The sequence below is a fragment of the Triticum dicoccoides genome, chromosome 4A, assembly GCF_002162155.2.
Source record: "Triticum dicoccoides isolate Atlit2015 ecotype Zavitan chromosome 4A, WEW_v2.0, whole genome shotgun sequence".
In the NCBI taxonomy this organism is placed as follows: Eukaryota; Viridiplantae; Streptophyta; class Magnoliopsida; order Poales; family Poaceae; genus Triticum; species Triticum dicoccoides.
Window position 1 is genome coordinate 429,492,120 of NC_041386.1, and position 13,597 is coordinate 429,505,716.

Genomic DNA, 13,597 nt, shown 5'->3' on the forward strand with positions numbered 1-13,597 from the left:
CAAACTGGATACGTGTATACTTTGAATGGTGGGGCAGTAAGCTGGTGCAGTTGCAAGCAGAGCGTCGTGGCGGGATCTACATGTGAAGCGGAGTACATGGCAGCCTCGAAGGCAGCGCATGAAGCAATTTGGGTGAAGGAGTTCATCACCGACCTAGGAGTCATACCCAATGCGTCGGGGCCGATCAAGCTCTTCTGTGACAACACTGGAGCTATTGCACTTGCCAAGGAGCCCAGGTTTCACAAGAAGACAAGGCACATCAAGCGTCGCTTCAACTCCATTCGTGAAAATGTTCAAGATGGAGACATAGATATTTGTAAAGTACATACGGACCTGAATGTAGCAGATCCGTTGACTAAACCTCTCCCTAGAGCAAAACATGATCAACACCAGAATTCCATGGGTGTTCGATTCATCACAATGTAACTAGATTATTGACTCTAGTGCAAGTGGGAGACTGTTGGAAATATGCCCTAGAAGGAATAATAAAAGCATTATTATTATATTTCCTTGTTCATGATAATTGTCTTTTATTCATGCTATAATTGTGTTATCCGGAAATCGTAATACATGTGTGAATAATAGACACCAACATGTCCCTAGTAAGCCTCTAGTTGACTAGCTCATTGATCAACAGATAGTCATGGTTTCCTGACTATGGACATTGGATGTCATTGATAACGGGATCACATCATTAGGAGAATGATGTGATGGACAAGACCCAATCCTAAACATATCATAAGATCGTATAGTTCGTTTGCTAGAGTTTTCCAATGTCAAGTATCTTTTCCTTAGACCATGAGATCGTGTAACTCCCGGATACCGTAGGAGTGCTTTGGGTGTACCAAACGTCATAACGTAACTGGGTGACTATAAAGGTATACTACGGGTATCTTCGAAAGTGTCTGTTGGGTTGACACGGATCAAGACTGGGATTTGTCACTCCGTATGACGGAGAGGTATCACTGGGCCCACTCGGTAATGCATCATCATAATGAGCTCAAAGTGACCAAGTGTCTGGTCACGGGATCATGCATTACGGTACGAGTAAAGTGACTTGCCGGTAACGAGATTGAACGAGGTATTGGGACACCGACGATCGGATCTCGGGCAAGTAACATACCGATTGACAAAGGGAATTGTATACGGGGTTGCTTGAATCCTCGACATCGTGGTTCATCCGATGAGATCATCGAGGAGCATGTGGGAGCCAACATGGGTATCCAGATCCCGCTGTTGGTTATTGACCGGAGAGCGATCTCGGTCATGTCTACATGTCTCCGAACCCGTAGGGTCTACACACTTAAGGTTCGGTGACGCTAGGGTTGTAGGGATATGTATATGCAGTAACCCGAATGTTGTTCGGAGTCCCGGATGAGATCCCGGACGTCACGAGGAGTTCCGGAATGGTCCGGAGGTAAAGAATTATATATATGAAGTGCTATTTCGGCCATCGGGACAAGTTTCGGGGTCATCGGTATTGTATCGGGACCACCGGAAGGGTCCCGGGGGTCCACCGGGTGGGGCCACCTGCCCCGGGGGGCCACATGGGCTGTAGGGGTGCGCCTTGGCCTATATGGGCCAAGGGCACCAGCCCCAAGAGGCCCATGCGCCAAGAGATAAGGAAGGGAAGAGTCCCAAAGGGGGAAGGCACCTCCTAGGTGCCTTGGGAGGAGGGATTCCTCCCTTGGCCGCCGCCCCCCTAGGAGATTGGATCTCCTAGGGCCGACGCCCCCCCTAGGCTCCCTATATATAGTGGGGGAAGGAGGGCCTCTCAATCCACGCCTTTGGTGCCTCCCTCTCCCTCTCCAACACATCCTCCTCCTCCATAGTGCTTGGCGAAGCCCTGCCGGAGTACTGCAGCTCCACCACCACCACGCCGTCGTGCTGCTGTTGGAGCCATCTTCCTCAACCTCTCCTTCCCTCTTGCTGGATCAAGAAGAAGGAGACGTTACGCTGACTGTACGTGTGTTGAACAAGGAGGTGTCGTCCATTCGGCGCTAGAATCTCCGGTGATTTGGATCACGTCGAGTATGCCTTCCTCGTCCCCGTTCTTTGAACGCTTCCGCGCGTGATCTACAAAGGTATGTAGATGCAATCCGATCACTCGTTGCTAGATGAACTCCTAGATGGATCTTGGTGAAACCGTAGGAAATTTTTTGTTTTCTGCAACGTTCCCCAACAGATGTTATATGCACGAGTAGAACACAAGTGAGTTGTGGGCGATATAAGTCATACTGCTTACCAGCATGTCATACTTTGGTTCGGCGGTATTGTTGGACAAAGTGGCTCGGACCGACATTACGCGTACGCTTACGCGAGACCGGTTCTCCCGACGTGCTTTGCACAAAGGTGGCTAGCGGGTGACAGTTTCTCCAACTTTAGTTGAACTGAGTGTGGCTACGCCCCGTCCTTGCGAAGGTTAAAACAGCACCAACTTGACAAACTATCATTGTGGTTTTGATGCGTAGGTAAGATTGGTTCTTGCTTAAGCCCGTAGCAGCCACGTAAAACTTGCAACAACAAAGTAGAGGACGTCTAACTTGTTTTTGCAGGGCATGTTGTGATGTGATATGGTCAAGACATGATGCTAAATTTTACTGTATGAGATGATCATGTTTTGTAACCAAGTTATCGGCAACTGGCAGGAGCCATATGGTTGTCGCTTTATTGTATGCAATGCAATTGCGCTGTAATGCTTTACTTTATCACTAAGCGGTAGCGATAGTCGTGGAAGCATAAGATTGGCGAGACGACAACAATGCTACGATGGTAATCAAGGTGTCGCGCCGGTGACAATGGTGATCACGACGGTGCTTCGAAGATGGAGATCACAAGCACAAGATGATAATGGCCATATCATAACACTTATATTGATTGCATGTGATGTTTATCTTTTATGCATCTTATCTTGCTTTGATTGACGGTAGCATTTTAAGATGATCTCTCACTAATTATCAAGAAGTGTTCTCCCTGAGTATGCACCGTTGCGAAAGTTCTTCGTGCTGAGACACCACGTGATGATCGGGTGTGATAGGCTCTACGTTCAAATACAACGGGTGCAAAACAGTTGCACATGCGGAATACTCAGGTTATACTTGACGAGCCAAGCATATATAGATATGGCCTAGGAACACGGAGACCGAAAGGTCGAGCGTGAATCATATAGTAGATATGATCAACATAGTGATGTTCACCATTGAAACTACTCCATCTCACATGATGATCGGACATGGTTTAGTTGATTTGGATCACGTGATCACTTAGAAGATTAGAGGGATGTCTTTCTAAGTGTGAGTTCTTAAGTAATATGATTAATTGAACTTTAAATTTATCATGAACTTAGTCCTGGTAGTATTTTGCAAATTATGTTGTAGATCAATAGCTCGCGTTGTTGCTTCCCTGTGTTTATTTTGATATGTTCTTAGAGAAAATTGTGTTGAGAAATGTTAGTAGCAATGATGTGGATTGGATCCGTGATCTGAGGTTTATCCTCATTGCTGCACAGAAGAATTATGTTCTTGATGCACCGCTAGGTGACAGACCTATTGCAGGAGCAGATGCAGACGTTATGAATGTTTGGCTAGCTCAATATGATGACTACTTGATAGTTTAGTGCACCATGCTTAACGGCTTAGAATCGGGACTTCAAAGACGTTTTGAACGTCATGGAACATATGAGATGTTCCAGGAGTTGAAGTTAATATTTCAAGCAAATACCCGAGTTGAGAGATATGAAGTTTCCAACAAGTTCTATAGCTAAAAGATGGAGGAGAATCACTCAACTAGTGAGCATGTGCTCAGATTGTCTGGGTACTACAATTGCTTGAATTAAGTGGGAGTTAATCTTCCAGATAAAATAGTGATTAACAGAATTCTCTAGTAATCATCACCAAGTTAGTAGAACTTCGTGATGAACTATGATATGCAAGGGATAACGGAAACGATTCCCAAGCTCTTCGTAATGCTGAAATTGACGAAGGTAGAAATCGAGAAAAACATCAAGTGTTGATGGTAGACAAGACCACTAGTTTCAAGAAAAGGGCAGAGGGAAGAAGGGGAACTTCAAGAAGACCAGTAAGCAAGTTGCTGCTCAAGTGAAGAAGCCCAAGTCTGGTCCTAAGCCTGAGACTAAGTGCTTCTACTACAAAGGGACTGGTCACTGGAAGCGGAACTACCCCAAGTGATTGGCGGATAAGAAGGATGGCAAAGTGAACAAGTATATTTGATATACATGTTATTGATGTGTACTTTACTAGTGTTTATAGCAACCCCTCAGTATTTGATACTAGTTCAGTTGCTAAGATTAGTAACTCGAAACGGGAGTTGCAGAATAAACAGAGACTAGTTAAGGGTGAAGTGACAATGTGTGTTGGAAGTGGTTCCAAGATTGATATGATCATCATCGCACACTCCCTATAATTTCGGGATTAGTGTTGAACCTAAATAAGTGTTATTTGGTGTTTGCGTTGAGCATGAATATGATTTGATCATGTTTATTGTAATACGGTTATTCATTTAAGTAAGAGAATAAATTGTTGTTCTGTTTACATGAATAAAACCTTATATGGTTACACACCCAATGAAAATAGTTCGTTGGATCTCGATCGTAGTGATACACATAATCATAATATTGAAACCAAAAGATGCAAAGTTAATAATGATAGTGCAACTTATTTGTGGCACTACCGTTTAGGTCATATTGGTGTAAAGCGCATGAAGAAACTCCATGCTGATGGGCTTTTGGAATCACTTGATTATGAATCAGTTGATGCTTGCGAACCATGCCTCATGAGCAAGATGACTAAGGCTCTGTTCTTCGGAAGAATGGAGCGAGCAACATATTTGTTGGAAATCATACATACTGATGTATGTGGTCCGATAAATATTGAGGCTCGCGACAAGTATCATTATTTTCTGATCTTCACAGATGATTTGAGCAGATATGAGTATATCTACTTGATGAAACATAAGTCTGAAACATTTGAAAAGTTCAAAGAATTTCAGAGTGAAGTGAAAGATCATCGTAACAAGAAAATAAAGTTTCTATGATCTGGTCGTAGAGAAGAGTATTTGAGTTACGAGTTTGGCCTTCAGTTAAAAACAATGTGAAATAGTTTCACTACTCACGCCACCTGGAACACCACAATGTAATGGTGTGTCCGAATGTCATAACCGTACTTTATTAGATATGGTGCGATCTATGATGTCTCTTACCGATCTACCACTATCGTTTTGGGGTTATGCTCTAGAGACGGCCGCATTCACGTTAAATAGGGCACCATCAAAATCCGTTGAGACGACGCCTTATGAACTGTGGTTTGGCAAGAAACCAAAGTTGTTGTTTTTGAAAGTTTGGGGTTGCGATGCTTATGTGAAAAAGCTTTAACCTGATAAGCTCGAACCCAAATTGGAGAAATGTGTCTTCATAGGATATCCAAAGGAAACTATTGGATACACCTTCTATCACAGATCCAAAGGCAAGACTTTTTTTGCTAAATTCGGAAACTTTCTAGAGAAGGAGTTTCTCTCGAAAGAAGTGAGTGGGAGGAAAGTAGAACTTGATGAGATAACTGTACCTGCTCCCTTATTGGAAAGTAGTTCATCACAGAAATCTGTTCCTGTGACTACTAGACCGATTAGTGAGGAAGCTAATGATGATGATCATGTAACTTCAGATCAAGTTACTACCGAACCTCGTAGGTAAAAACAGAGTGAGATCCGCACCAGAGTGGTACGGTAATCCAGTTCTGGAGGTCATGTTACTTGACCATGACGAGCCTACGAACTATGAGGAAGCAATGATGAGCCCAGATTCCGCGAAATGGCTTGAGGCCATGAAATCTGAGATGAGATCCATGTATGAGAACAAAGTATGGACTTTGATTGACTTGCCCAATGATCGGCGAGCCATTGAGATTAAATGGATCTTCAAGAGGAAGACGGACACTGATAGTAGTGTTACTATCTACAAAGCTAGAATTGTCGCAAAAAGGTTTTCGACAAGTTCAAGCTGTTGACTACGATGAGAGTTTCTCACTCGTATCTATGCTTAAGTCTGTCCGAATCATGTTAGCAATTGCCGCACTTTATGAAATCCGGCAAATGGATAAACAAAACTGCATTCCTTAATGGATTTATTAAAGAAGAGTTGTATATGATACAACCAGAAGGTTTTGTGAATCCTAAAGGTGCTAACAAAATGTGCAAGCTCCAGCGATCCATCTATGGACTGGTGCAAGCATCTCGGAGTTGGAATATACGCTTTGATGAGATGATCAAAGCATATAGCTCTATACAGACTTGAAGTGAAGCCTGTATTTACAAGAAAGTGAGTGGGAGCACTACAACATTTCTGATAAGTATATGTGAATGACATATTGTTGATCGGAAATAATGTAGAATTATTCTGCAAAGCATAAAGGAGTGTTTTGAAAGAAGTTTTTTAAAGAAAGACCTCGATGAAGCTGCTTACATATTAAGCATCAAGATCTATAGAGATAGATCAAGACGCTTGATAAGTTTTTTTCAATGAGTACATACCTTGACAATATTTTGAAGTAGTTCAAAAATTGGAACGGTCAAAGAAAGAGTTCTTGGCTGTGTTACAAGGTGTGAAATTGAGTAAGACTCAAAGCCCGACCACGGCAGAAGATAGAAAGAGAATGAAAGTCATTCCTTATGCCTCAGCCGTAGGTTCTATAAAGTATGCCATGCTGTGTACCAGATCTATTGTATACCCTACACTGTGTTAAGCAAGGGAGTACAATAGTGATCTAAGAGTAGATCACTGGACAGCGGTCAAAATTATCCTTAGTGGAATAAGGAAATATTTCTCAATTATGAAGGTGACAAAAAGGTTCGTCATAAAAAGTTACGTCGATGCAAGTTTTGACACAGATCTGGATGACTCTAAGTCTCGATCTAGATACATATTGAAAGTGTATAGACAAATAGAGTGTCACTAGTATGCCTCTACTTGACTAGCTCGTTAATCGAGGATGGTTATGTTTCCTAACCATGAACAAAAGAGTTGTTATTTGATTAACGGGATCACATCATTAGAAGAATGATGTGATTGACATGACCCATTCCATTAGCTTAGCACCCGATCGTTTAGTATGTTGCTATTGCTTTCTTCATGACTTATACATGTTCCTATAACTATGAGATTATGCAACTCCCGTTTGCCGGAGGAACACTTTGTGTGCTACCAAACATCACAACGTAACTGGGTGATTATAAAGGAGCTCTACAGGTGTCTCCAAAGGTACATGTTGGGTTGGCGTATTTCGAGATTGGCATTTGTCACTCCGTTTGTCGGAGAGGTATCTCTAGGCCCTCTCGGTAATGCACATCACATAAGCCTTGCAAGCATTGCAACTAATGAGTTAGTTGCGAGATGATGTATTACGAAACGAGTAAAGAGACTTGCCGGTAACGAGATTGAACTAGGTATTGAGATACCGACGATCGAATCTCGAGCAAGTAATATACCGATGACAAAGGGAACAACGTATGTTGTAATGCGGTCTGACCGATAAAGATCTTCGTAGAATATGTAGGAGCCGATATGAGCATCCATGTTCCGCTATTGGTTATTGACCGGAGACGTGTCTCGGTCATGTCTACATTGTTCTTGAACCCGTAGGGTCCGCACGCTTAAGGTTTCGATGACAGTTATATTATGAGTTTATGGTTTTTGAAGTACCGAAGTTAGTTCGGAGTCCCGGATGCGATCACGGACATGACGAGGAGTCTCGAAATGGTCGAGACATAAAGATTGATATATTGGACGGCTATATTCGAACATCGGAAGTGTTCCAGGTGATTTTAGAGAAAACCGGAGAGCCGGAGGGTTACCGGAACCCCCCCGGGAGAAGTAATGGGCCATATGGGCCTTAGTGGAGAGAGAGAAGGGCAGCCAGGGTGGGCCGCGCGCCTCCTCCCCCTGGTCCGAATTGGACTAGGAGAGGGGGGCGGCGCCCCCCTTTCCTTCTCCCTCCCCACTTCCTCCCCCCTCCTAGTAGGAGTCCTACTCCTACTAGGAGGAGGACTCCTCCTTGGCGCGCCATAGGGCCGGCCGGCCTCCTCCCCTTGCTCCTTTATATACGGGGGCAGGGGCACCCCTAGACACACAAGTTGATCCACGTGATCGTTTTCTTAGCCGTGTGCGGTGCCCCCTTCCACCATAATCCTCGATAATATTGTAGTGGTGCTTAGGCGAAGCCCTGCAACAGTTAAGCATCAAGATCGTCACCACGCCGTCGTGCTGACGGAACTCTTCCCCGACACTTTGTTGGATCGGAGTCCGGGGACCGTCATCGAGCTGAACGTGTGCTAGAACTCGGAGGTGCCGTAGTTTCGGTGCTTGATCGGTCGGGCCGTGAAGACGTACGACTACATCAACCGCGTTGGCATAACGCTTCCGCTGTCGGTCTACGAGGGTACGTAGATCACACTCTCCCCTCTCGTTGCTATGCATCACCATGATCTTGCGTGTGCGTAGGAATTTTTTTGAAATTACTACGTTCCCCAACAGCAGCTACATGGGTCAACTCACCCAAAGCAATGGGCGGCAGGGTGGTCCTAGTCACCAACATCGGCTCTGGCTCCATCTCTGCGATGGCCATCTCCTCGCTAGCCAGGCCCGTCTGTCCTGTGGCAGCCCTGGTTTGCGTCCCCCCAGGCGAAGCACGAGGAGGGGATGTTTCTCCCTGCGCCCCAACGGAAGGCGCTTCTGCATTGCCCCGAACGGTTGAGGGAGGGCCCAGTGCCGCGGTTGCGACAGTGCCCGTGAGCGCGTCCACCAGCGACTGGCCCGCTGCCGCATGCACATGCACGTCGGGTTCCGCGGCATGATTGGCATCCGTGGATCTGATGCACATATCAACGTTAGGGTTCGGTGGCTCGTCTCCGGACGACGCCGGCAAGGACGGCGTGCGCTCCACGCCCTGGAGGAAGCCACAGACCTGGTTGTCGTTGATGAGGGCGACACGTCACCGTGGTATGGCGCAACTTGGCTGGACATGCGGTGGAACACTGAGGGGCGGCCTGATGGCACCGACGCCGAGCGGGAGCCGTCGATGTAGTTCGTGCCCAGGGCAGCGGCCGAATGTCGATGCGGCCCCCCTCCCTTCTCGTGCCAGGTCCCTGCGGCCCTCCGGTGACGGCGAACTCCTCCAGCTCATCGAGGTGCACGAGGACGAGGCCGGCCTGAACGCGTGGGCATAGCGGGAGCGGCGAGGAGGTTTCGGTCGTCTGGACGAAGCCCGATGGGAGGGCGAGGTGGTTCAGCGGGTCGATGTTGCGGCGGGGCTCGTGGGTGCCCAGCTCCACCAACCGGGGAAGCTTGTCCGGCATTTCCACCCAGGCATAGAGGACGTAGAATGAGGTCTCGATTTCGTGGAGAGACTCTACCTCGATGGCGTGGCGTCGATCCGCACCATGGGGAGCATCTTGGCGACGTGCTGCAGCGACCAGGACTGCAGCGGCACGCCCTCGAGGAAGAGCCGCGCCCGGTAGCGCAACGTCTTGAGCTCGGAGCGGGTGCGATGGGACCAGTCCTTGACCAGGTACGTCGAACCTTGGTTGTCGTGGAAGACGCCACGGTCAAAGACGATGTCGCGCCACCGCGGGTCGGCGAATCGGGCGATGAAGGAGTCAAAGAAGAAGGAGACGGAGATCCCTGCGGGCGGCATGTCCGGGAACTCTACCAGGACGCCCTCCTTGACCTTGGCCAGGTACATTCCCTCCGCAGCCACAGAGATGATGAGCGCCGTGGCCCGGAGCTGGATCTCTCGGTCCGCCATCTCCTGGGTGAAGTCGAGTAGCACCGTGGCGCTGAGCGGGCGGCGGTCTGCATCGCCAGGCCGCGATGCGGGGTTCACATCGGATGCGGAGGCCATGAAGGGGAGGGCGGCGGTTGGAGTGGGGTTGGGCCCTGGGAAGACTAGGCGGTCGCGGACGGGTGGCCTGAGAAGCGGAGGGGTGGCGGAGCGCGGCGGCGGAGCGTGGTGCATAGGCGTGGCGGCGGTGCGGCACGTGCCAGGAAGTGGCGGGAGGGGGTTGCGCGGTAGGTGCTTGAAATGGCAGTCCTTGCGGCGGTGACCAGCCCGGGCGCAATGGATGCAACGCAAACGGTTGTGGCAACTACCAGAGTGGTGAACTGCTTCAAGGCACCGGAAGCAACGACCCCTGAGGTCTCCCTTAAAGGAGTAGTGGAAGTGGTGCGAGGTGGGGGCTCTAGCCGGTGGAGGCGCCACCTGAGCCCGTCTCCTGGAGACCAGCTGCCACCCATGCCCAGCCTCGTCGGCATTGAAGGCCGGCCCAGGTTGTCGAGGGGTAATGACCACAGGGGTAGGCGCAACCGGTGGCCCGGAGGTAATAACCTTAGGCGCTGCCGCAGCCGGAGACTCGGAGGCATGGACCGCCGTGGTGCCCGCAGTCGTGGGGCTTCGTGCAGCGACCTCCGCGTATGACCGCTGGACGGAGGGCGAGCCCTCATCCTCAGATCCACTGTCCGAGAGGCAGATGCGTGCCTCAGAGCCAGGGGATCCGTGGCTGCGCGGGGAACCCGGAGAGGAGGGCGAAGGCGGGGCGGCGAGCGCCAGCCAGGCCGGCGGCGGACTAGGGGACAGAGCTCAGGTGCCGTGGCCGAGGTGGCCACAGGCGGAGCAGAGCGGAGCTGGTGTCGAAGGCTGGTCGTAATGACAAGTATCATAGACTAGTATCATGCATATGATACTAGTGTATAATACTATATCCGTAATGCATAGTATCATATGTTAGTATCATAGATGATTTTATTTATTGCCATGCATGACACATAGTAACACAACATTTAATATGATACGGTATCATGATACGATACTCAACCCCCTCTTTCTTCATTTAATTCTATGTCACCTCATCAAATTTGCCTAGTTGGCATGCATGATACTACCTATGATACTCCCATTACGACCAGCTGAAGGGACCGAGCTCGTAAAGTTGTTTTCACTTACTGGGCCATTTCCATCGAGCAGATATCCTATCACATGCTTATGGAAGCTAATCATGTCATTGATGACTTGTATTTACTGCATGCGTATATATTATTAAAATTCAAATTGTTTTAGTGGTTCATCCAGCACGGCAGATTTCTTGCTGGCAAATCTTAAACATTGTGCAGAACTGTGCTGATGCTTGTTGTGTGCTGTTGCAGGCAATGGAGCTCGACCCTTTTAATGCGACCTTGCGCTCAAACAGTAGCCTATGCTGGATTCGCTTCGGTAATGGGACGCAGGCCCTGAAGGACGCTCAAGCTTGCAGGATGATGCGACCTGGCTGGGCCAAGGGCTGCCACCGCGAAGGAACTGCTCTGATGCTACTGAAGGTGAGATGCGATGTTTTTTTAGATGAGTCGTGTGTCTTGTTTGTGTGGGAAAACCGTTTCGATACAAGTACACAAGTTGTGTTATTTTCTGTGGCAACAGAATCGTATTTGATGTAGTATGTACAATTCAAACTCCTTGTCTTCAGGACTATGAAAAGGCATGTGGTGCATTTCTTGATGGTCTTAAGTTGGAGCCTGGGAACGTCGAGATGGAAGACGGGTTACGGTATCCTCTTTGTTCCTGTTGGCTACATTTTACACTTACTGTGATAACCATGGATGGTCAATGATGTTTCTTCCTTGTTGCGGTGATCTTTCAGTTAGAACAGCCTGCCCCGTAGACACCATACTTAACGTACTTAGAGTTGGAACTGAACTGAAATATGCAGGGAGGCCTTGGAGTCCATGAAGATATGTGGCAAAAAGAAAAGGGGTTAGCTGGCCTAGCTGGACCAGCACCCGCGATTACTGCAAGTAGAAGTAGATGCCAGATATATACTCTTACCAGAAACTTGTACGCATGCACTTGATTTGGTCCACTCACTGAAGAAACGGAGGTGCCTTGTTTGGCTGAATTGTTAGGTTAATTGCTAGATGTCCTCTTGCTAATCATCATGAGCTAGCTGCCAGAAACGACCGGCCGGGACGCGAAACTGTTATAAGGGCGTGAGAGGGCTGAGAAGTGCTTCAGTTTTACTGAACTAAGAGCATCTCCAACAGACGCGTTAAACTAGCACCGCGCTGCAAAATTTCTCGTTTTAGCGCGCGTAACCGGAATAGTTGTTTCAGCGGGCGCGCGAAAACAGCGCGCGCGACATACGTAGTCCAGCGCGCGGGCCGAAACTCAATCGCGCGCCGTTTATTTGTTGCGCCCGCTCCCGCGCGCTGGACTCTCGCGCGCTCGCTCGCACCTCCCACCTCGCCATCCAGCCGCGCCGCCGCCGCCGACCACGCCACCCGGCGACTGTTCCGGCGCTTCCCCGGCCTATCCCCGCCCCGCGTGCGCTTTCTCCGGCCCCCCTCTAGTCCCGCCGCCCCGCCCGCGTGCTCGCTGCCGCTCGGCGCCCGCAAGGTGTTCGAGAAAACGCCTAGAAGGTATGTATTGCTTAAAAGCCATGAATTTCGTGCATGTTGATTATAGTTTTTTATTTATAGCATAGTATTCAACATTGTAGATGAGTTCGTCATATGATTCTTCCGAAGAAGAATTTGATATGGAAGAGGAGGAGGATCTTGCAATGATCCTAGCTATGCATATTAATGAAAAACCAAAGCACGGTGGTTCGGTTATGGGTCGGCAGAAAATTTGGAGGGATAGGATCGATGCCCACAACAGATTGATCAGGCATTATTTTGCGGAGAATCCCACATACCTCGAGTCATATTTTCGTCGCCGGTTTAGGATAAGCACCGAGTTGTTCAGGCGCATTGCAGAGAAACTAGCGAGCCATGACCGTTTTTTCAGCAAAGGAGGAATGCCGCCGGAGAGCTCGGGCATAGCATCTTTCAGAAGGTGACAGCCGCTTTGCGTATGTTGGCATACGGTATACCGGCTGATCTAGTTGATGATCACTTGGCTATGGGTGAGAGCCAAGCCATCATGTGTGTCAAGCGCTTCGCAGTCGGAATTGTGCAAGTGTTTGGCGAGGAGTATTTGAGATCTCCCAACGCTGAAGACGTCGCAACATGATCATCGAGAATGAGCGTGGCCAAGATGCTTTGGTACATAATGCATGCTTGTGTGATCATGCACAACATGATCATCGAGAATGAGCGTGCCCAAGATGTAGACTACTCTCAGTATGAGCTCTTGGGATATCCCGTGCGAGTGCGACAGAGGGCTGAAAGGGTGGCCCGTTTTGTTGCCTCCTATCATGTCATTCAACGTCCCGCAGCGCATAATGATCTTTAGAAGAATCTCATTGAGGAGTGGTGGGCATGGAATGGACGACAAAGAGCAACATGATTTGTGCGTTCGTTATTGTATTGTTGAACTATTTGTTGTGTTTAATTGCACTATTTGTTGTATTGAACGATAAACTGTTTGTTTGAGTTGTAATAAACGAAATTGAACTATTTATTTTTGTTTGTTTGATCTTTTTGCTTCTGTTTTCGAATGCATATGTTGTTTGTGCGAGTGTCGCGCGCGCTGTTTTAACGGCGCGCGTGCTGCATTTTAGCGCGGCTGCTGGAGTCAGCGCTGCGCGCCGCGCCAAACCA

General features: G+C 48.3%; 1 pseudogene; it reads left to right on the forward strand.

The window, feature by feature from the left end:
• The window catches only part of LOC119283534, a 33,342-nt pseudogene extending 21,641 nt beyond the window's left edge, over positions 1-11,701 (forward strand).
• Positions 11,702-13,597: the final 1,896 nt, after the last annotated feature.